The following is a 21,360-nucleotide window of genomic DNA, read 5'->3' as shown; positions in this document are numbered from 1 at the left end:
CAATGGTTAGCGCGCTCAACTGTTATTCAAAAGGTTGGTGGTTCGAGCGTACCCGGGAGCGGTGTTGTGATGTCTCAGATGTGACGTAAAAAGTCGCGGTTTTTCCACAATACCTGACGACCATTTAATATTTGGGCTTCCGTGGCGCAATGGTTAGCGCGTTCGGCTGTTAACCGAAAGGTTGGTGGTTCGAGCCCACCCGAAAGCGGTGTTGTGAGGTCTCAGATGTAACGTAAAATGTCATAGTTTTTCCACAATAACTGACGAACATTTAATTTCTGAACTTCCGTGGCTCAATGGTTAGCGCGTTCGGCTGTTAACCAATAGGTTGGTGGTTCGAGCCCATCTGGGAGCGGTGTTGTGAGGTCTCAGATGTAACGTAAAAAGTCAAACGTTTTCCACAATAACTGACGAACCGAACGTTTGGTGGTTCGAGCCCATCCGGGAGCGTTTTGTAGTGTCTCAGATGTAACGTGAAAAGTCAGAGTTTTTCCACAATACGAGACAACCATATAATTTCTGAACTTCCGTGGCTCAATGGTTAGCGCGTTCGGCTGTTAACCAGTAAGTTGGTGGTTCGAGCCCACCCGAAACCGGTGTTGTGAGGTCTCAGATGTGGCGTAAAAAGTCAAGGTTTCTCCACAATACCTGACAACCATTTAATTACTGAGCTTCCGTGGCTCAATGGTTGGCGCGTTCGGCTGTTAACCGAAAGGTTGGTGGTTCGAGCCCATCCGGGAGCGGTGTTGTGAGGTCTCAGATGTGACGTAAAAAGTCAAGAGTTTTCCACAATACGAGACAACCATATAATTTCTGAACTTCCGTTGGCTCAATGGTTAGCGCGTTCGGCTGTTAACCAGTAAGTTGGTGGTTCGAGCCCACCCGAAACCGGTGTTGTGAGGTCTCAGATGTGGCGTAAAAAGTCAAGGTTTTTCCACAATACCTGACGACCATTCAATTTTTGGGCTTCCGTGGCGCAATGGTTAGCGCGTTCAGCTGTTATTCAAAAGAGTGGTGGTTTGAGCCCTCCCGGGAGCGGTGCTGTGAGGTCTCAGATGTAACGTAAAATGTCAGAGTTTTTCCACAATAACTGACGAACATTTAATTTTTGGGCTTCCGTGGCGCAATGGTTAGTGCGTTCAGCAGTTAACCGAAAGGTGGGTGGTTTGAGCCCACCCGGGAGAGGTGTTGTGGGGTCTCAGATGTAGCGTAAAAAGTCAAAACTTTTCCACAATACGGTACAACCATTTAATTCCTGAGCTTCCGTGGCTCAATGGTTAGCGCGTTCGGCTGTTAACCAATTGGTTGGTGGTTCGAGCTCACCCGGGAGCGGTGTTGTGGGGTCTCAGATGTAGCATAAAAATTCAAAACTTTTCCACAATACGTGATAACCATTTAATTTCTGAGCTTCCGTGGCTTAATTGTTAGCGCGTTCGCCTGTTAACCAATAGGTTGGTGGTTCGAGCCCACCCGGGACCGGTGTTGTGGGATCTCAAATGTAACGTAAAAACCAAAGTTTTTCCACAATACCTGACGACCATTGAATTTTTGGGTTTCCGTGGCGCATTGGTTAGCGCGTTCGGCTATGAACCGAAAGGTTGGTGGTTCGTGCCCATCCGGGAGCGGTGTTGTGAGGTCTCAGATGTGACGTAAAAAGTCAGAGTTTTTCCACAATACCTGACGAACATTTAATTTTTGGGCTTCCGTGGCGCAATGGTTAGCGCGCTCAACTGTTATTCAAAAGGTTGGTGGTTCGAGCGTACCCGGGAGCGGTGTTGTGATGTCTCAGATGTGACGTAAAAAGTCGCGGTTTTTCCACAATACCTGACGACCATTTAATATTTAGGCTTCCGTGGCGCAATGGTTAGCGCGTTCGGCTGTTAACCGAAAGGTTGGTGGTTCGAGCCCACCCGAAAGCGGTGTTGTGAGGTCTCAGATGTAACGTAAAATGTCATAGTTTTTCCACAATAACTGACGAACATTTAATTTCTGAACTTCCGTGGCTCAATGGTTAGCGCGTTCGGCTGTTAACCAATAGGTTGGTGGTTCGAGCCCATCTGGGAGCGGTGTTGTGAGGTCTCAGATGTAACGTAAAAAGTCAAACGTTTTCCACAATAACTGACGAACCGAAAGTTTGGTGGTTCGAGCCCATCCGGGAGCGTTTTGTGGTGTCTCAGATGTAACGTGAAAAGTCAGAGTTTTTCCACAATACCTGACGAACATTTAATTTTTGGGCTTCCGTGGCTCAATGGTTAGCGCGTTCGGCTGTTAACCAGTAAGTTGGTGGTTCGAGCCCACCCGAAACCGGTGTTGTGAGGTCTCAGATGTAGCATAAAAATTCAAAAATTTCCACAATACGTGATAACCATTTAATTTCTGAGCTTCCGTGGCTTAATTGTTAGCGCGTTCGGCTGTTAACCAATAGGTTGGTGGTTCGAGCCCACCCGGGACCGGTGTTGTGGGATCTCAAATGTAACGTAAAAACCAAAGTTTTTCCACAATACCTGACGACCATTGAATTTTTGGGTTTCCGTGGCGCATTGGTTAGCGCGTTCGGCTATGAACCGAAAGGTTGGTGGTTCGTGCCCATCCGGGAGCGGTGTTGTGAGGTCTCAGATGTGACGTAAAAAGTCGAGGTTTTTCCACAATACCTGACGAACATTTAATTTTTGGGCTTCCGTGGCGCAATGGTTAGCGCGTTCGGCTGTTAACCGAAAGGTTGGTGGTTCGAGCCCACCCGAAAGCGGTGTTGTGAGGTCTCAGATGTAACTTAAAATGTCATAGTTTTTCCACAATACCTGACGACCATTTAATATTTGGGCTTACGTGGCGCAATGGTTAGTGCGCTCAGCTGTTATTCAAAAGGTTGGTGGTTCGAGCTCCTCCGGGAGCGTTTTGTGGGGTCTCAGATGTGACGTAAAAAGTCGAGGCTTTTCCACAATACCTGACGACCATTTAATATTTGGGCTTCCGTGGCGCAATGGTTAGCGCGTTCGGCTGTTAACCGAAAGGTTGGTGGTTCGAGCCCACCCGAAAGCGGTGTTGTGAGGTCTCAGATGTAACTTAAAATGTCATAGTTTTTCCACAATACCTGACGACCATTTAATATTTGGGCTTACGTGGCGCAATGGTTAGTGCGCTCAGCTGTTATTCAAAAGGTTGGTGGTTCGAGCCCCTCCGGGAGCGTTTTGTGGGGTCTCAGATGTAACGTAAAAAAGTCAGAGTTTCTCCACAATACCTGACAACCATTTAATTACTGAGCTTCCGTGGCTCAATGGTTAGCGCGTTCGGCTGTTAACCAATAGGTTGGTGGTTCGAGCCCATCCGGGAGCGGTGTTGTGAGGTCTCAGATGTAACGTAAAATGTCATAGTTTTTCCACAGCACCTGACGACCATTTAAATTTTGGGCTTCTGTGGCGCAATGGTTAGCGCGTTCAGCTATTATTCAAAAGACTGGTGGTTTGAGCCCTCCCGGGAGCGGTGCTGTGAGGTCTCAGATGTAACGTAAAATGTCAGAGTTTTTCCACAATAACTGACGAACATTTAATTTTTGGGCTTCCGTGGCGCAATGGTTAGCGCGTTCAGCAGTAAAACAATAGGTTGGTGGTTCGAGCCCACCCGGGAGCGGTGTTGTGGGATCTCAAATGTAACGTAAAAAGCCAAAGTTTTTTCACAATACCTGACGACCATTTAATTCTTGGGCTTCCGTTGCGCAATGGTTAGCGCGCTCAACTGTTATTCAAAAGGTTGGTGGTTCGAGCGTACCCGGGAGCGGTGTTGTGATGTCTCAGATGTGACGTAAAAAGTCGCGGTTATTCCACAATACCTGACGACCATTTAATATTTGGGCTTCCGTGGCGCAATGGTTAGCGCGTTCGGCTGTTAACCGAAAGGTTGGTGGTTCGAGCCCACCCGAAAGCGGTGTTGTGAGGTCTCAGATGTAACGTAAAATGTCATAGTTTTCCACAATAACTGACGAACATTTAATTTCTGAACTTCCGTGGCTCAATGGTTAGCGCGTTCGGCTGTTAACCAATAGGTTGGTGGTTCGAGCCCATCTGGGAGCGGTGTTGTGAGGTCTCAGATGTAACTTAAAAAGTCAAACGTTTTCCACAATAACTGACGAACCGAAAGTTTGGTGGTTCGAGCCCATCCGGGAGCGTTTTGTGGTGTCTCAGATGTAACGTGAAAAGTCAGAGTTTTTCCACAATACCTGACGAACATTTAATTTTTGGGCTTCCGTGGCTCAATGGTTAGCGCGTTCGGCTGTTAACCAGTAAGTTGGTGGTTCGAACCCACCCGAAACCGGTGTTGTGAGGTCTCAGATGTGGCGTAAAAAGTCAAGGTTTCTCCACAATACCTGACAACCATTTAATTACTGAGCTTCCGTGGCTCAATGGTTGGCACGTTCGGCTGTTAACCGAAAGGTTGGTGGTTCGAGCCCATCCGGGAGCGGTGTTGTGAGGTCTCAGATGTGACGTAAAAGTCAAGAGTTTTCCACAATACCTGACGACCAATTAATATTTGGGCTTCCGTGGCGCAATGGTTAGTGCGTTCAGCAGTTAACCGAAAGGTGGGTGGTTCGAGCCCACCCGGGAGAGGTGTTGTGGGGTCTCAGATGTAGCGTAAAAAGTCAAAACTTTTCCACAATACGTGATAACCATTTAATTTCTGAGCTTCCGTGGCTTAATTGTTAGCGCGTTCGGCTGTTAACCAATAGGTTGGTGGTTCGAGCCCACCCGGGACCGGTGTTGTGGGATCTCAAATGTAACGTAAAAAGTCGAGGTTTTTCCACAATACCTGACGAACATTTAATTTTTGGGCTTCCGTGGCGCAATGGTTAGCGCGCTCAACTGTTATTCAAAAGGTTGGTGGTTCGAGCGTACCCGGGAGCGGTGTTGTGATGTCTCAGATGTGACGTAAAAAGTCGAGGTTTTTCCACAATACCTGACGACCATTTAATATATGGGCTTCCGTGGCGCAATGGTTAGCGCGTTCGGCTGTTAACCGAAAGGTTGGTGGTTCGAGCCCACCCGAAAGCGGTGTTGTGAGGACTCAGATGTAACGTAAAATGTCATAGTTTTTCCACAATACCTGACGACCATTTAATATTTGGGGTTACGTGGCGCAATGGTTAGTGCGCTCAGCTGTTATTCAAAAGGTTGGTGGTTCGAGCTCCTCCGGGAGCGTTTTGTGGGGTCTCAGATGTGACGTAAAAAGTCGAGGTTTTTCCACAATACCTGACGACCATTTAATATTTGGGCTTCCGTGGCGCAATGGTTAGCGCGTTCGGCTGTTAACCGAAAGGTTGGTGGTTCGAGCCCACCCGAAAGCGGTGTTGTGAGGTCTCAGATGTAACGTAAAATGTCATAGTTTTTCCACAATTCCTGACGACCATTTAATATTTGGGTTTACGTGGCGCAATGGTTAGTGCGCTCAGCTGTTATTCAAAAGGTTGGTGGTTCGAGCCCCTCCGGGAGCGTTTTGTGGGGTCTCAGATGTAACGTAAAAGGTCAGAGTTTCTCCACAATACCTGACAACCATTTAATTACTGAGCTTCCGTGGCTCAATGGTTAGCGCGTTCGGCTGTTAACCAATAGGTTGGTGGTTCGAGCCCATCCGGGAGCGGTGTTGTGAGGTCTCAGATGTAACGTAAAATGTCATAGTTTTTCCACAGCACCTGACGACCATTTAAATTTTGGGCTTCCGTGGCGCAATGGTTAGCGCGTTCAGCTGTTAACCGAAAGGTTGGTGGTTCGAGCCCACCCGGGAGCGGTGTTTTTGGATCTCAAATGTAACGTAAAAAGCCAAAGTTTTTTCACAATACCTGACGACCATCTAATTCTTGGGCTTCCGTTGCGCAATGGTTAGCGCGTTCGGCTGTTGACCGAAAGGTTGGTGGTTCGAGCCCACCTGGGAGAGGTGTTGTAGGGTCTCAGATGTAACGTAAAAAGTCATAACTTATCCACAATACCTAACAACCATTTAATTTCTGAGCTTCTGTGGCTCACTGGTAAGCGCGTTCGGCTGTTAACAAATAGGTTGGTGGTTCGAGCCCATCCGGGAGAAGTGTTGTGACGTCTCAGATGTAACGTAAAATGTCAGAGTTTTTCCACAATACCTGACGAACATTTAATTTTTGGGCTTCCGTGGCTCAATGGCTAGAGCGTTCGGCTGTTAACCAATAGGTTGGTGGTTCGAGCCCTCCCGGGAGCGGTGTTGTGACGCCTCAGATGTAACGTAAAATGTCAGAGTTTTTCCACAATACCTGACGAGCATTTAATTTTTGGGCTTCCGTGGCGCAATGGTTAGCGCGTTCAGCTGTTAATCGAAAGGTTGGTGGTTCGAGCCCATCCGGGGGCGGTGTTGTGAGGTCTCAGATGTGAAGTAAAAAGTCAAAGTTTTACCTCAATACCTGACGAAAATTTAATTTTTGGGCTTCAGTGGCGCAATGGTCAGCGCGTTCAGCTGTTAACCGAAAGGTTGGTGGTTCAAGCCCACCCGGGAGCGGTGTTTTTGGATCTCAAATGTAACGTAAATAGCCAAAGTTTTTCCACAATACCTGACGAACATTTAATTTTTGGGCTTCCGTGGCGCAATGGTTAGCGCGTTCGGCTGTTAACCGAAAGGTTGGTGGTTCGAGCCCATCTGGGAGCGGTGTTGTGAGGTCTCAGATGTAACGTAAAAAGTCAAACGTTTTCCACAATAACTGACGAACCGAAAGTTTGGTGGTTCGAGCCCATCCGGGAGCGTTTTGTGGTGTCTCAGATGTAACGTGAAAAGTCAGAGTTTTTCCACAATACCTGACGAACATTTAATTTTTGGGCTTCCGTGGCTCAATGGTTAGCGCGTTCGGCTGTTAACCAGTAAGTTGGTGGTTCGAGCCCACCCGAAACCGGTGTTGTGAGGTCTCAGATGTGGCGTAAAAAGTCAAGGTTTCTCCACAATACCTGACAACCATTTAATTACTGAGCTTCCGTGGCTCAATGGTTGGCGCGTTCGGCTGTTAACCGAAAGGTTGGTGGTTCGAGCCCATCCGGGAGCGGTGTTGTGAGGTCTCAGATGTGACGTAAAAGTCAAGAGTTTTCCACAATACCTGACGACCAATTAATATTTGGGCTTCCGTGGCGCAATGGTTAGCGCGTTCGGCTGTTAACCGAAAGGTTGGTGGTTCGAGCCCATCTGGGAGCGGTGTTGTGAGGTCTCAGATGTAACGTAAAAAGTCAAACGTTTTCCACAATAACTGACGAACCGAAAGTTTGGTGGTTCGAGCCCATCCGGGAGCGTTTTGTGGTGTCTCAGATGTAACGTAAAATGTCATAGTTTTTCCACAGCACCTGACGACCATTTAAATTTTGGGCTTCCGTGGCGCAATGGTTAGCGCGTTCAGCTGTTATTCAAAAGACTGGTGGTTTGAGCCCTCCCGGGAGCGGTGCTGTGAGATCTCAGATGTAACGTAAAATGTCAGAGTTTTTCCACAATAACTGACGAACATTTAATTTTTGGGCTTCCTTGGCGCAATGGTTAGCGCGTTCAGCAGTAAAACAATAGGTTGGTGGTTCGAGCCCACCCGGGAGCGGTGTTGTGGGATCTCAAATGTAACGTAAAAAGCCAAAGTTTTTTCACAATACCTGACGACCATTTAATTCTTGGGCTTCCGTTGCGCAATGGTTAGCGCGTTCGGCTGTTGACCGAAAGGTTGGTGGTTCGAGCCCACCTGGGAGAGGTGTTGTAGGGTCTCAGATGTAACGTAAAAAGTCATAACTTATCCACAATACCTAACAACCATTTAATTTCTGAGCTTCTGTGGCTCAATGGTTAGCGCGTTCGGCTGTTAACCAATAGGTTGGTGGTTCGAGCCCATCCGGGAGAAGTGTTGTGACGTCTCAGATGTAACGTAAAATGTCAGAGTTTTTCCACAATACCTGACGAACATTTAATTTTTGGGCTTCCGTGGCTCAATGGTTAGAGCGTTCGGCTGTTAACCAATAGGTTGGTGGTTCGAGCCCACCCGGGAGCGGTGTTTTTGGATCTCAAATGTAACGTAAATAGCCAAAGTTTTTCCACAATACCTGACGACCATTTAATTTTTGGGCTTCCGTGGCTCAATGGTTAGCGCGTTCGGCTGTTAATCGAAAGGTTGGTGGTTCGAGCCCATCCGGGAGCGGTGTTGTGAGGTCTCAGATGTAGCGTGAAAAGTCAAACTTTTTCCATAATACGTGATAACCATTTATTTTCTGAGCTTCCGTGGCTCAATTGTTAGCGCGTTCGGCTGTTAACCAATAGGTTGGTGGTTCGAGCCCACCCGGGAGCGGTGTTTTGGGATCTCAAATGTAACGTAAATAGCCAAAGTTTTTCCACAATACCTGTCGACCATTTAATTTTTGGGCGTCCGTGGCGCAATGGTTAGCGCGTTCGGCTGTTAACCGAAAGGTTGGAGGTTCGAGCCCATCCGGGAGCGGTGTTGTGAGGTCTCAGATGTGAAGTAAAAAGTCAAAGTTTTACCTCAATACCTGACGACCATTTAATATTTGGGCTTCCGTTGCGCTATGGTTAGCGCGTTCGGCTGTTAACCGAAAGGTTGGTGGTTCGAGCCCACCCGGGAGCGGTGTTGTGGGATCTCTAATTTAACGTAAAAACCCAAAGTTTTCCCACAATACCAGACGACCATTTAATTTTTGGGCGTCCGTGGCGCAATGGTTAGCGCGTTCGGCTGTTAACCGAAAGGTTGGTGGTTCGAGCCCATCCGGGAGCGGTGTTGTGACGTCTCAGATGTTACGTAAAATGTCAGAGTTTTTCCACAATACCTGACGAACATTTCATTTCTGGGCTTCCGTGGCGCAATAATTAGCGCGTCCAGCTGTTAATCGAAAGGTTGGTGGTTCGAGCCCACCCGGGAGCGGTGTTTTGGGATCTCAAATGTAACGTAAATAGCCAAAGTTTTTCCACAATACCTGACGACCATTTAATTTTTGGCCGTCCGTGGCGAATGGTTAGCGCGTTCGGCTGTTAACCGAAAGGTTGGTGGTTCGAGCCCATCCGGGAGCGGTGTTGTGAGGTCTCAGATGTAGCGTGAAAAGTCAAACTTTTTCCCTTATACATGATAACCATTTATTTTCTGAGCTTCCGTGGCTCAATGGTTAGCGCGTTCGGCTGTTAACTAACAGGTTGGTGGTTCGAGCCCATCCGGGAGAGGTGTTGTGACGTCTCAGATGTAACGTAAAATGTCAGAGTTTTTCCACAATACCTGACGAACATTTAATTTTTGGGCTTCCGTGGCTCAATGGTTAGCGCGTTCGGCTGTTAATCGAAAGGTTGGTGGTTCGAGCCCATCCGGGAGCGGTGTTGTGAGGTCTCAGATGTAGCGTGAAAAGTCAAACTTTTTCCATAATACGTGATAACCATTTATTTTCTGAGCTTCCGTGGCTCAATTGTTAGCGCGTTCGGCTGTTAACCAATAGGTTGGTGGTTCGAGCCCACCCGGGAGCGGTGTTTTGGGATCTCAAATGTAACGTAAATAGCCAAAGTTTTACCTCAATACCTGACGACCATTTAATATTTGGGCTTCCGTTGCGCTATGGTTAGCGCGTTCGGCTGTTAACCGAAAGGTTGGTGGTTCGAGCCCACCCGGGAGCGGTGTTGTGGGATCTCTAATTTAACGTAAAAACCCAAAGTTTTCCCACAATACCAGACGACCATTTAATTTTTGGGCGTCCGTGGCGCAATGGTTAGCGCGTTCGGCTGTTAACCGAAAGGTTGGTGGTTCGAGCCCATCCGGGAGCGGTGTTGTGACGTCTCAGATGTTACGTAAAATGTCAGAGTTTTTCCACAATACCTGACGAACATTTCATTTCTGGGCTTCCGTGGCGCAATAATTAGCGCGTCCAGCTGTTAATCGAAAGGTTGGTGGTTCGAGCCCACCCGGGAGCGGTGTTTTGGGATCTCAAATGTAACGTAAATAGCCAAAGTTTTTCCACAATACCTGAAGACCATTTAATTTTTGGCCGTCCGTGGCGAATGGTTAGCGCGTTCGGCTGTTAACCGAAAGGTTGGTGGTTCGAGCCCATCCGGGAGCGGTGTTGTGAGGTCTCAGATGTAGCGTGAAAAGTCAAACTTTTTCCCTTATACATGATAACCATTTATTTTCTGAGCTTCCGTGGCTCAATGGTTAGCGCGTTCGGCTGTTAACTAACAGGTTGGTGGTTCGAGCCCATCCGGGAGAGGTGTTGTGACGTCTCAGATGTAACGTAAAATGTCAGAGTTTTTCCACAATACCTGACGAACATTTAATTTTTGGACTTCCGTGGCTCAATGGTTAGCGCGTTCGGCTGTTAATCGAAAGGTTGGTGGTTCGAGCCCATCCGGGAGCGGTGTTGTGGGGTCTCAGATGTAGCATAAAAATTCAAAACTTTTCCACAATAACTGACGAACATTTAATTTTTGGGCTTCCGTGGCGCAATGGTTAGCGCGTTCAGCAGTAAAACAATAGGTTGGTGGTTCGAGCCCACCCGGGAGCGGTGTTGTGGGATCTCAAATGTAACGTAAAAAGCCAAAGTTTTTTCACAATACCTGACGACAATTTAATTCTTGGGCTTCCGTTGCGCAATGGTTAGCGCGCTCAACTGTTATTCAAAAGGTTGGTGGTTCGAGCGTACCCGGGAGCGGTGTTGTGATGTCTCAGATGTGACGTAAAAAGTCGCGGTTTTTCCACAATACCTGACGACCATTTAATATTTGGGCTTCCGTGGCGCAATGGTTAGCGCGTTCGGCTGTTAACCGAAAGGTTGGTGGTTCGAGCCCACCCGAAAGCGGTGTTGTGAGGTCTTAGATGTAACGTAAAATGTCATAGTTTTTCCACAATAACTGACGAACATTTAATTTCTGAACTTCCGTGGCTCAATGGTTAGCGCGTTCGGCTGTTAACCAATAGGTTGGTGGTTCGAGCCCATCTGGGAGCGGTGTTGTGATGTCTCAGATGTGACGTAAAAAGTCGAGGTTTTTCCACAATACCTGACGACCATTTAATATTTGGGCTTCCGTGGCGCAATGGTTAGCGCGTTCGGCTGTTAACCGAAAGTTTGGTGGTTCGAGCCCATCCGGGAGCGTTTTGTGGTGTCTCAGATGTAACGTGAAAAGTCAGAGTTTTTCCACAATACCTGACGAACATTTAATTTTTGGGCTTCCGTGGCTCAATGGTTAGCGCGTTCGGCTGTTAACCATTAAGTTGGTGGTTCGAGCCCACCCGAAACCGGTGTTGTGAGGTCTCAGATGTGGCGTAAAAAGTCAAGGTTTCTCCACAATACCTGACAACCATTTAATTACTGAGCTTCCGTGGCTCAATGGTTGGCGCGTTCGGCTGTTAACCGAAAGGTTGGTGGTTCGAGCCCATCCGGGAGCGGTGTTGTGAGGTCTCAGATGTGACGTAAAAGTCAAGAGTTTTCCACAATACCTGACGACCAATTAATATTTGGGATTTCCGTGGTGCAATGGTTAGTGCGTTCAGCAGTTAACCGAAAGGTGGGTGGTTCGAGCCCAGCCGGGAGAGGTGTTGTGGGGTCTCAGATGTAGCGTAAAAAGTCAAAACTTTTCCACAATACGGGACAACCATTTAATTCCTGGGCTTCCGTGGCTCAATGGTTAGCGCGTTCGGCTGTTAACCAATAGGTTGGTGGTTCGAGCCCACCCGGGAGCGGTGTTGTGGGGTCTCAGATGTAGCATAAAAATTCAAAACTTTTCCACAATACGTGATAACCATTTAATTTCTGAGCTTCCGTGGCTTAATTGTTAGCGCGTTCGGCTGTTAACCAATAGGTTGGTGGTTCGAGCCCACCCGGGACCGGTGTTGTGGGATCTCAAATGTAACGTAAAAACCAAAGTTTTTCCACAATACCTGACGACCATTGAATTTTTGGGTTTCCGTGGCGCATTGGTTAGCGCGTTCGGCTGTTAACCGAAAGGTTGGAGGTTCGAGCCCATCCGGGAGCGGTGTTGTGAGGTCTCAGATGTGAAGTAAAAAGTCAAAGTTTTACCTCAATACCTGACGACCATTTAATATTTGGGCTTCCGTTGCGCTATGGTTAGCGCGTTCGGCTGTTAACCGAAAGGTTGGTGGTTCGAGCCCATCCGGGAGCGGTGTTGTGACGTCTCAGATGTTACGTAAAATGTCAGAGTTTTTCCACAATACCTGACGAACATTTCATTTCTGGGCTTCCGTGGCGCAATAATTAGCGCGTCCAGCTGTTAATCGAAAGGTTGGTGGTTCGAGCCCACCCGGGAGGGGTGTTTTGGGATCTCAAATGTAACGTAAATAGCCAAAGTTTTTCCACAATACCTGACGACCATTTAATTTTTGGCCGTCCGTGGCGAATGGTTAGCGCGTTCGGCTGTTAACCGAAAGGTTGGTGGTTCGAGCCCATCCGGGAGCGGTGTTGTGAGGTCTCAGATGTAGCATGAAAAGTCAAACTTTTTCCCTAATACATGATAACCATTTATTTTCTGAGCTTCCGTGGCTCAATGGTTAGCGCGTTCGGCTGTTAACTAACAGGTTGGTGGTTCGAGCCCATCCGGGAGAGGTGTTGTGACGTCTCAGATGTAACGTAAAATGTCAGAGTTTTTCCACAATACCTGACGAACATTTAATTTTTGGGCTTCCGTGGCTCAATGGTTAGCGCGTTCGGCTGTTAATCGAAAGGTTGGTGGTTCGAGCCCACCCGGGAGCGGTGTTGTGAGGTCTCAGATGTAGCGTGAAAAGTCAAACTTTTTCCATAATACGTGATAACCATTTATTTTCTGAGCTTCCGTGGCTCAATTGTTAGCGCGTTCGGCTGTTAACCAATAGGTTGGTGGTTCGAGCCCACCCGGGAGCGGTGTTTTGGGATCTCAAATGTAACGTAAATAGCCAAAGTTTTTCCACAATACCTGTCGACCATTTAATTTTTGGGCGTCCGTGGCGCAATGGTTAGCGCGTTCGGCTGTTAACCGAAAGGTTGGAGGTTCGAGCCCATCCGGGAGCGGTGTTGTGAGGTCTCAGATGTGAAGTAAAAAGTCAAAGTTTTACCTCAATACCTGACGACCATTTAATATTTGGGCTTCCGTTGCGCTATGGTTAGCGCGTTCGGCTGTTAACCGAAAGGTTGGTGGTTCGAGCCCACCCGGGAGCGGTGTTGTGGGATCTCTAATGTAACGTAAAAACCCAAAGTTTTCCCACAATACCAGACGACCATTTAATTTTTGGGCGTCCGTGGCGCAATGGTTAGCGCGTTCGGCTGTTAACCGAAAGGTTGGTGGTTCGAGCCCATCCGGAAGCGGTGTTGTGACGTCTCAGATGTTACGTAAAATGTCAGAGTTTTTCCACAATACCTGACGAACATTTCATTTCTGGGCTTCCGTGGCGCAGTAATTAGCGCGTCCAGCTGTTAATCGAAAGGTTGGTGGTTCGAGCCCACCCGGGAGCGGTGTTTTGGGATCTCAAATGTAACGTAAATAGCCAAAGTTTTTCCACAATACCTGACGACCATTTAATTTTTGGCCGTCCGTGGCGAATGGTTAGCGCGTTCGGCTGTTAACCGAAAGGTTGGTGGTTCGAGCCCATCCGGGAGCGGTGTTGTGAGGTCTCAGATGTAGCGTGAAAAGTCAAACTTTTTCCCTTATACATGATAACCATTTATTGTCTGAGCTTCCGTGGCTCAATGGTTAGCGCGTTCGGCTGTTAACTAACAGGTTGGTGGTTCGAGCCCATCCGGGAGAGGTGTTGTGACGTCTCAGATGTAACGTAAAATGTCAGAGTTTTTCCACAATACCTGACGAACATTTAATTTTTGGACTTCCGTGGCTCAATGGTTAGCGCGTTCGGCTGTTAATCGAAAGGTTGGTGGTTCGAGCCCATCCGGGAGCGGTGTCGTGAGGTCTCAGATGTAGCGTGAAAAGTCAAACTTTTTCCATAATACGTGATAACCATTTATTTTCTGAGCTTCCGTGGCTCCATGGATAGCGCGTTCGGATGTTAACCAAAAGGTTGGTGGTTCGAGCCCACCAGGGAGCGGTGTTGTGGGATCTCAAATGTAACATATAAAGCCAAAGTTTTTCCACAATACCTGACGACCATTTCATTTCTGAGCTTCCTTGACTCCATGGTTAGCGCGTTCGGATGTGAACCAAAAGGTTGGTGGTTCGAGCCCACCCGGGAGCGGTGTTGTGGGGTCTGAAATGTAACGTGAAAAGCAAAAGTTTTTCCACAATACCTGACGACCTTTTAATTTTTGGGCTTCCGTGGCGCAATGGTTAGCGCGCTCAGCTGTTATTCAAAAGATTGGTGGTTCGAACCCACCCGGGACGGAAATTTGAGATCTCATATGTAACGTAAAGAGTCAGAGTTTTTCCACAATACCTGATGAACAATTAGTTTTTGGGCTTCCGTGGCGCGATGGTTAGCGCGTTCAGCTGTTAACCGAAAGGTTGGTGGTTCGAGCCCACCCGGGAGAGTTGTTATGAGGTCTCAGATGTAGCGTAAAAATTCAAAACTTTTTCACAATACGTGATAACCATTTAATTTCTGAGCTTCCGTGGTTCAATGGTTAGCGCGTTAAACAAAAGGTTGGTGGTTCGAGCCCACCCGGGAGCGGTGTTGTGGGGTCTCAAATGTAACGTAAAAAGCAAAAGTTTTTCCACAATACCTGACGACCATTTAATTTTTGGGCTTCCGTGGCGCAATGGTTAGCGCGCTCAGCTGTTATTCAAAAGATTGGTGGTTCGAACCCACCCGGGACGGTGTTTTGAGGTCTCAGATGTAACGTAAAAAGTGAGAGTTTTTCCACAATACCTGATGAACATTTAATTTTTGAGCTTCCGTGGTTCAATGGTTAGCGCGTTAAACAAAAGGTTGGTGGTTCAAGCCCACCCGGGAGCGGTGTTGTGAAGTCTCAAATGTAACGTAAAAAGCAAAGTTTTTCCACAATACCAGACGACCATTTAATTTTTGGGCTTCCGTGGCGCAATAGTTAGCGCGTTCGGCTGTTAACCGAAATTTGGTGGTTCGAGCCCATCCGGGAGCGGTGTTGTGAGGTCTCAGATGTGACGTAAAAAGTCAAAGTTTTACCACAATACCCGACGAACATTTCATTTCTGAGCTTCCTTGGCTCCATGGTTATCGCGTTCGGATGTTAACCAAAAGGTTGTTGGTTCGAGCCCACCCGGGAGCGGTGTTGTGGGGTCTCAAATGTAACGTAAAAAGCAAAAGTTTTTCCACAATACCTGACGACCATTTAATTTTTGGGCTTCCGTGGCGCAATGGTTAGCGCGCTCAGCTGTTATTCAAAAGATTGGTGGTTCGAACCCACCCGGGACGGTGTTTTGAGGTCTCAGATGTAACGTAAAGGGTCAGAGTTTTTCCACAATACCTGATGAACATTTAGTTTTTGGGCTTCCATGGCGCGATGGTTAGCGCGTTCAGCTGTTAACCGAAAGGTTGGTGGTTCTAGCCCACCCGGGAGAGGTGTTATGAGGTCTCAGATGTAGCGTAAAAATTCAAAACTTTTTCACAATACGTGATAACCATTTAATTTCTGAGCTTCCGTGGTTCAATGGTTAGCGCGTTAAACAAAAGGTTGGTGGTTCGAGCCCACCCGGGAGCGGTGTTGTGGGGTCTCAAATGTAACGTAAAAAGCAAAAGCTTTTCCACAATACCTGACGACCATTTAATTTTTGGGCTTCCGTGGCGCAATGGTTAGCGCGCTCAGCTGTTATTCAAAAGATTGGTGGTTCGAACCCACCCGGGACGGTGTTTTGAGGTCTCAGATGTAACGTAAAAAGTGAGAGTTTTTCCACAATACCTGATGAACATTCAATTTCTGAGCTTCCGTGGTTCAATGGTTAGCGCGTTAAACAAAAGGTTGGTGGTTCAAGCCCAGCCGGGAGCGGTGTTGTGAAGTCTCAAATGTAACGTAAAAAGCAAAGTTTTTCCACAATACCAGACGACCATTTAATTTTTGGGCTTCCGTGGCGCAATAGTTAGCGCGTTCGGCTGTTAACCGAAATTTGGTGGTTCGAGCCCATCCGGGAGCGGTGTTGTGAGGTCTCAGATGTGACGTAAAAAGTCAAAGTTTTACCACAATACCCGACGAACATTTCATTTCTGAGCTTCCTTGGCTCCATGGTTATCGCGTTCGGATGTTAACCAAAAGGTTGTTGGTTCGAGCCCACCCGGGAGCGGTGTTGTGGGGTCTCAAATGTAACGTAAAAAGCAAAAGTTTTTCCACAATACCTGACGACCATTTAATTTTTGGGCTTCCGTGGCGCAATGGTTAGCGCGCTCAGCTGTTATTCAAAAGATTGGTGGTTCGAACCCACCCGGGACGGTGTTTTGAGGTCTCAGATGTAACGTAAAGGGTCAGAGTTTTTCCACAATACCTGATGAACATTTAGTTTTTGGGCTTCCATGGCGCGATGGTTAGCGCGTTCAGCTGTTAACCGAAAGGTTGGTGGTTCGAGCCCACCCGGGAGAGGTGTTATGAGGTCTCAGATGTAGCGTAAAAATTCAAAACTTTTTCACAATACGTGATAACCATTTAATTTCTGAGCTTCCGTGGTTCAATGGTTAGCGCGTTAAACAAAAGGTTGGTGGTTCGAGCCCACCCGGGAGCGGTGTTGTGGGGTCTCAAATGTAACGTAAAAAGCAAAAGCTTTTCCACAATACCTGACGACCATTTAATTTTTGGGCTTCCGTGGCGCAATGGTTAGCGCGCTCAGCTGTTATTGAAAAGATTGGTGGTTCGAACCCACCCGGGACGGTGTTTTGAGGTCTCAGATGTAACGTAAAAAGTGAGAGTTTTTCCACAATACCTGATGAACATTTAATTTCTGAGCTTCCGTGGTTCAATGGTTAGCGCGTTAAACAAAAGGTTGGTGGTTCAAGCCCAGCCGGGAGCGGTGTTGTGAAGTCTCAAATGTAACGTAAAAAGCAAAGTTTTTCCACAATACCAGACGACCATTTAATTTTTGGGCTTCCGTGGCACAATAGTTCGCGCGTTCGGCTGTTAACCGAAATTTGGTGGTTCGAGCCCATCGGGGAGCGGTGTTGTGAGGTCTCAGATGTGACGTAAAAATTCAAAGTTTTTCCACAATACCCGACGACCATTTCATTTCTGAGCTTCCTTGGCTCCATGGTTATCGCGTTCGGATGTTAACCAAAAGGTTGTTGGTTCGAGCCCACCCGGGAGCGGTGTTTTGAGGTCTCAGATGTGACGTAAAAAATAAGAGTTTTTCCACAATACCTGACGAACATTTAATTTTTGGGCTTCCGTGGCGCAATGGTTAGAGCGTTCAGCTGTTAACCGAAAGGTTGGTGGTTCGAGCCCACCCGGGACAGGTGTTATGGGGTCTCAGATGTGACGTAAAAATCCAAAGTTTTTCCACAATACCTGACGACCATATCATTTCTGAGCTTCCTTGGCTCCATGGATAGCGCGTTCGGATGTTAACCAAAAGGTTGGTGGTTCGAGCCCACCAGGGAGCGGTGTTGTGGGATCTCAAATGTAACATATAAAGCCAAAGTTTTTCCACAATACCTGACGACCATTTCATTTCTGAGCTTCCTCGGCTCCATGGTTAGCGCGTTCGGATGTGAACCAAAAGGTTGGTGGTTCGAGCCCACCCGGGAGCGGTGTTGTGGGGTCTCAAATGTAACGTAAAAAGCAAAAGTTTTTCCACAATACCTGACGACAATTTAATTTTTGGGCTTCCGTGGCGCAATGGTTAGCGCGCTCAGCTGTTATTCAAAAGATTGGTGGTTCGAACCCACCCGGGACGGTGTTTTGAGGTCTCAGATGTAACGTAAAAAGTCAGAGTTTTTCCACAATACCTGATGAACATTTAATTTTTGGGCTTCCGTGGCGCAATGGTTAGAGCGTTCAGCTGTTAACCGAAAAGTTGGTGGTTCGAGCCCACCCGGGACAGGTGTTATGGGGTCTCAGATGTGACGTAAAAATCCAAAGTTTTTCCACAATACCTGACGACCATATCATTTCTGAGCTTCCTTGGCTCCATGGATAGCGCGTTCGGATGTTAACCAAAAGGTTGGTGATTCGAGCCCACCAGGGAGCGGTGTTGTGGGATCTCAAATGTAACATATAAAGCCAAAGTTTTTCCACAATACCTGACGACCATTTCATTTCTGAGCTTCCTTGACTCCATGGTTAGCGCGTTCGGATGTGAACCAAAAGGTTGGTGGTTCGAGCCCACCCGGGAGCGGTGTTGTGGGGTCTCAAATGTAACGTAAAAAGCAAAATTTTTTCCACAATACCTGACGACCATTTAATTTTTGGGCTTCTGTGGTGCAATGGTTAGCGCGCTCAGCTGTTATTCAAAAGATTGGTGGTTCGAACCCACCCGGGACGGTGTTTTGAGGTCTCAGATGTAACGTAAAGAGTCAGAGTTTTTCCACAATACCTGATGAACATTTAGTTTTTGGGCTTCCATGGCGCGATGGTTAGCGCGTTAAACAAAAGGTTGGTGTTTCAAGCCCACCCGGGAGCGGTGTTGTGAAGTCTCAAATGTAACGTAAAAAGCAAAGTTTTTCCACAATACCAGACGACCATTTAATTTTAGGGCTTCCGTGTCGCAATAGTTAGCGCGTTCGGCTGTTAACCGAAATTTGGTGGTTCGAGCCCATCCGGGAGCGGTGTTGTGAGGCCTCAGATGTGACGTAAAAAGTCAAAGTTTTTCCACAATACCCGACGACCATTTCATTTCTGAGCTTCCTTGGCTCCATGGTTATCGCGTTCGGATGTTAACCAAAAGGTTGTTGGTTCGAGCCCACCCGGGAGCGGTGTTGTGAGGTCTCAGATGTGACGTAAAAAATAAGAGTTTTTCCACAATACCTGACGAACATTTAATTTTTGGGCTTCCGTGGCGCAATGGTTAGAGCGTTCAGCTGTTAACCGAAAGGTTGGTGGTTCGAGCCCACCCGGGACAGGTGTTATGGGGTCTCAGATGTGACGTGAAAATCCAAAGTTTTTCCACAATACCTGACGACCATTTCATTTCTGAGCTTCCTTGGCTCCATGGATAGCGCGTTCGGATGTTAACCAAAAGGTTGGTGGTTCGAGCCCACAAGGGAGCGGTGTTGTGGGATCTCAAATGTAACATATAAAGCCAAAGTTTTTCCACAATACCTGACGACCATTTCATTTCTGAGCTTCCTCGGCTCCATGGTTAGCGCGTTCGGATGTGAACCAAAAGGTTGGTGGTTCGAGCCCACCCGGGAGCGGTGTTGTGGGGTCTCAAATGTAACGTAAAAAGCAAAAGTTTTTCCACAATACCTGACGACAATTTAATTTTTGGGCTTCCGTGGCGCAATGGTTAGCGCGCTCAGCTGTTATTCAAAAGATTGGTGGTTCGAACCCACCCGGGACGGTGTTTTGAGGTCTCAGATGTAACGTAAAAAGTCAGAGTTTTTCCACAATACCTGATGAACATTTAATTTTTGGGCTTCCGTGGCGCAATGGTTAGAGCGTTCAGCTGTTAACCGAAAAGTTGGTGGTTCGAGCCCACCCGGGACAGGTGTTATGGGGTCTCAGATGTGACGTAAAAATCCAAAGTTTTTCCACAATACCTGACGACCATATCATTTCTGAGCTTCCTTGGCTCCATGGATAGCGCGTTCGGATGTTAACCAAAAGGTTGGTGATTCGAGCCCACCAGGGAGCGGTGTTGTGGGATCTCAAATGTAACATATAAAGCCAAAGTTTTTCCACAATACCTGACGACCATTTCATTTCTGAGCTTCCTTGACTCCATGGTTAGCGCGTTCGGATGTGAACCAAAAGGTTGGTGGTTCGAGCCCACCCGGGAGCGGTGTTGTGGGGTCTCAAATGTAACGTAAAAAGCAAAATTTTTTCCACAATACCTGACGACCATTTAATTTTTGGGCTTCTGTGGTGCAATGGTTAGCGCGCTCAGCTGTTATTCAAAAGATTGGTGGTTCGAACCCACCCGGGACGGTGTTTTGAGGTCTCAGATGTAACGTAAAGAGTCAGAGTTTTTCCACAATACCTGATGAACATTTAGTTTTTGGGCTTCCATGGCGCGATGGTTAGCGCGTTAAACAAAAGGTTGGTGTTTCAAGCCCACCCGGGAGCGGTGTTGTGAAGTCTCAAATGTAACGTAAAAAGCAAAGTTTTTCCACAATACCAGACGACCATTTAATTTTAGGGCTTCCGTGGCGCAATAGTTAGCGCGTTCGGCTGTTAACCGAAATTTGGTGGTTCGAGCCCATCCGGGAGCGGTGTTGTGAGGCCTCAGATGTGACGTAAAAAGTCAAAGTTTTTCCACAATACCCGACGACCATTTCATTTCTGAGCTTCCTTGGCTCCATGGTTATCGCGTTCGGATGTTAACCAAAAGGTTGTTGGTTCGAGCCCACCCGGGAGCGGTGTTGTGAGGTCTCAGATGTGACGTAAAAAATAAGAGTTTTTCCACAATACCTGACGAACATTTAATTTTTGGGCTTCCGTGGCGCAATGGTTAGAGCGTTCAGCTGTTAACCGAAAGGTTGGTGGTTCGAGCCCACCCGGGACAGGTGTTATGGGGTCTCAGATGTGACGTGAAAATCCAAAGTTTTTCCACAATACCTGACGACCATTTCATTTCTGAGCTTCCTTGGCTCCATGGATAGCGCGTTCGGATGTTAACCAAAAGGTTGGTGGTTCGAGCCCACAAGGGAGCGGTGTTGTGGGATCTCAAATGTAACATATAAAGCCAAAGTTTTTCCACAATACCTGACGACCATTTCATTTCTGAGCTTCCTCGGCTCCATGGTTAGCGCGTTCGGATGTGAACCAAAAGGTTGCTGGTTCGAGCCCACCCGGGAGCGGTGTTGTGGGGTCTCAAATGTAACGTAAAAAGCAAAAGTTTTTCCACAATACCTGACGACCATTTAATTTTTGGGCTTCCGTGGTGCAATGGTTAGCGCGCTCAGCTGTTATTCAAAAGATTGGTGGTTCGAACCCACCCGGGACGGTGTTTTGAGGTCTCAGATGTAACGTAAAGAGTCAGAGTTTTTCCACAATACCTGATGAACATTTAGTTTTTGGGCTTCCATGGCGCGATGGTTAGCGCGTTCAGCTGTTAACCGAAAGGTTGGTGGTTCGAGCCCACCCGGGAGAGGTGTTATGAGGTCTCAGATGTAGCGTAAAAATTTAAAACTTTTTCACAATACGTGATAACCATTTAATTTCTGAGCTTCCGTGGTTCAATGGTTAGCGCGTTAAACAAAAGGTTGGTGGTTCGAGCCCACCCGGGAGCGGTGTTGTGGGGTCTCAAATGTAACGTAAAAAGCAAAAGTTTTTCCACAATACCTGACGACCA

General features: G+C 47.4%; 2 non-coding genes across 2 annotated transcripts; both read left to right on the top strand.

Annotated features, from left to right (window-relative positions):
- Positions 1–1,552: 1,552 nt before the first annotated feature.
- TRNAH-AUG (transfer RNA histidin (anticodon AUG)) lies at positions 1,553–1,625 on the top strand. The gene has a single exon. It is a non-coding gene; the product is annotated as a tRNA-His (tRNA).
- Positions 1,626–2,526: 901 nt separating this feature from the next.
- TRNAH-AUG (transfer RNA histidin (anticodon AUG)) lies at positions 2,527–2,599 on the top strand. The gene has a single exon. It is a non-coding gene; the product is annotated as a tRNA-His (tRNA).
- The last annotated feature ends 18,761 nt before the right edge of the window (positions 2,600–21,360 follow it).

Source organism: Phalangium opilio, unplaced genomic scaffold (assembly GCF_054372755.1).
Source record: "Phalangium opilio isolate 3A_F unplaced genomic scaffold, DU_Popi_V2 ptg000360l_1, whole genome shotgun sequence".
Lineage (NCBI taxonomy): Eukaryota > Metazoa > Arthropoda > Arachnida > Opiliones > Phalangiidae > Phalangium > Phalangium opilio.
This window is presented reverse-complemented; position numbering and strand designations above follow the sequence as displayed.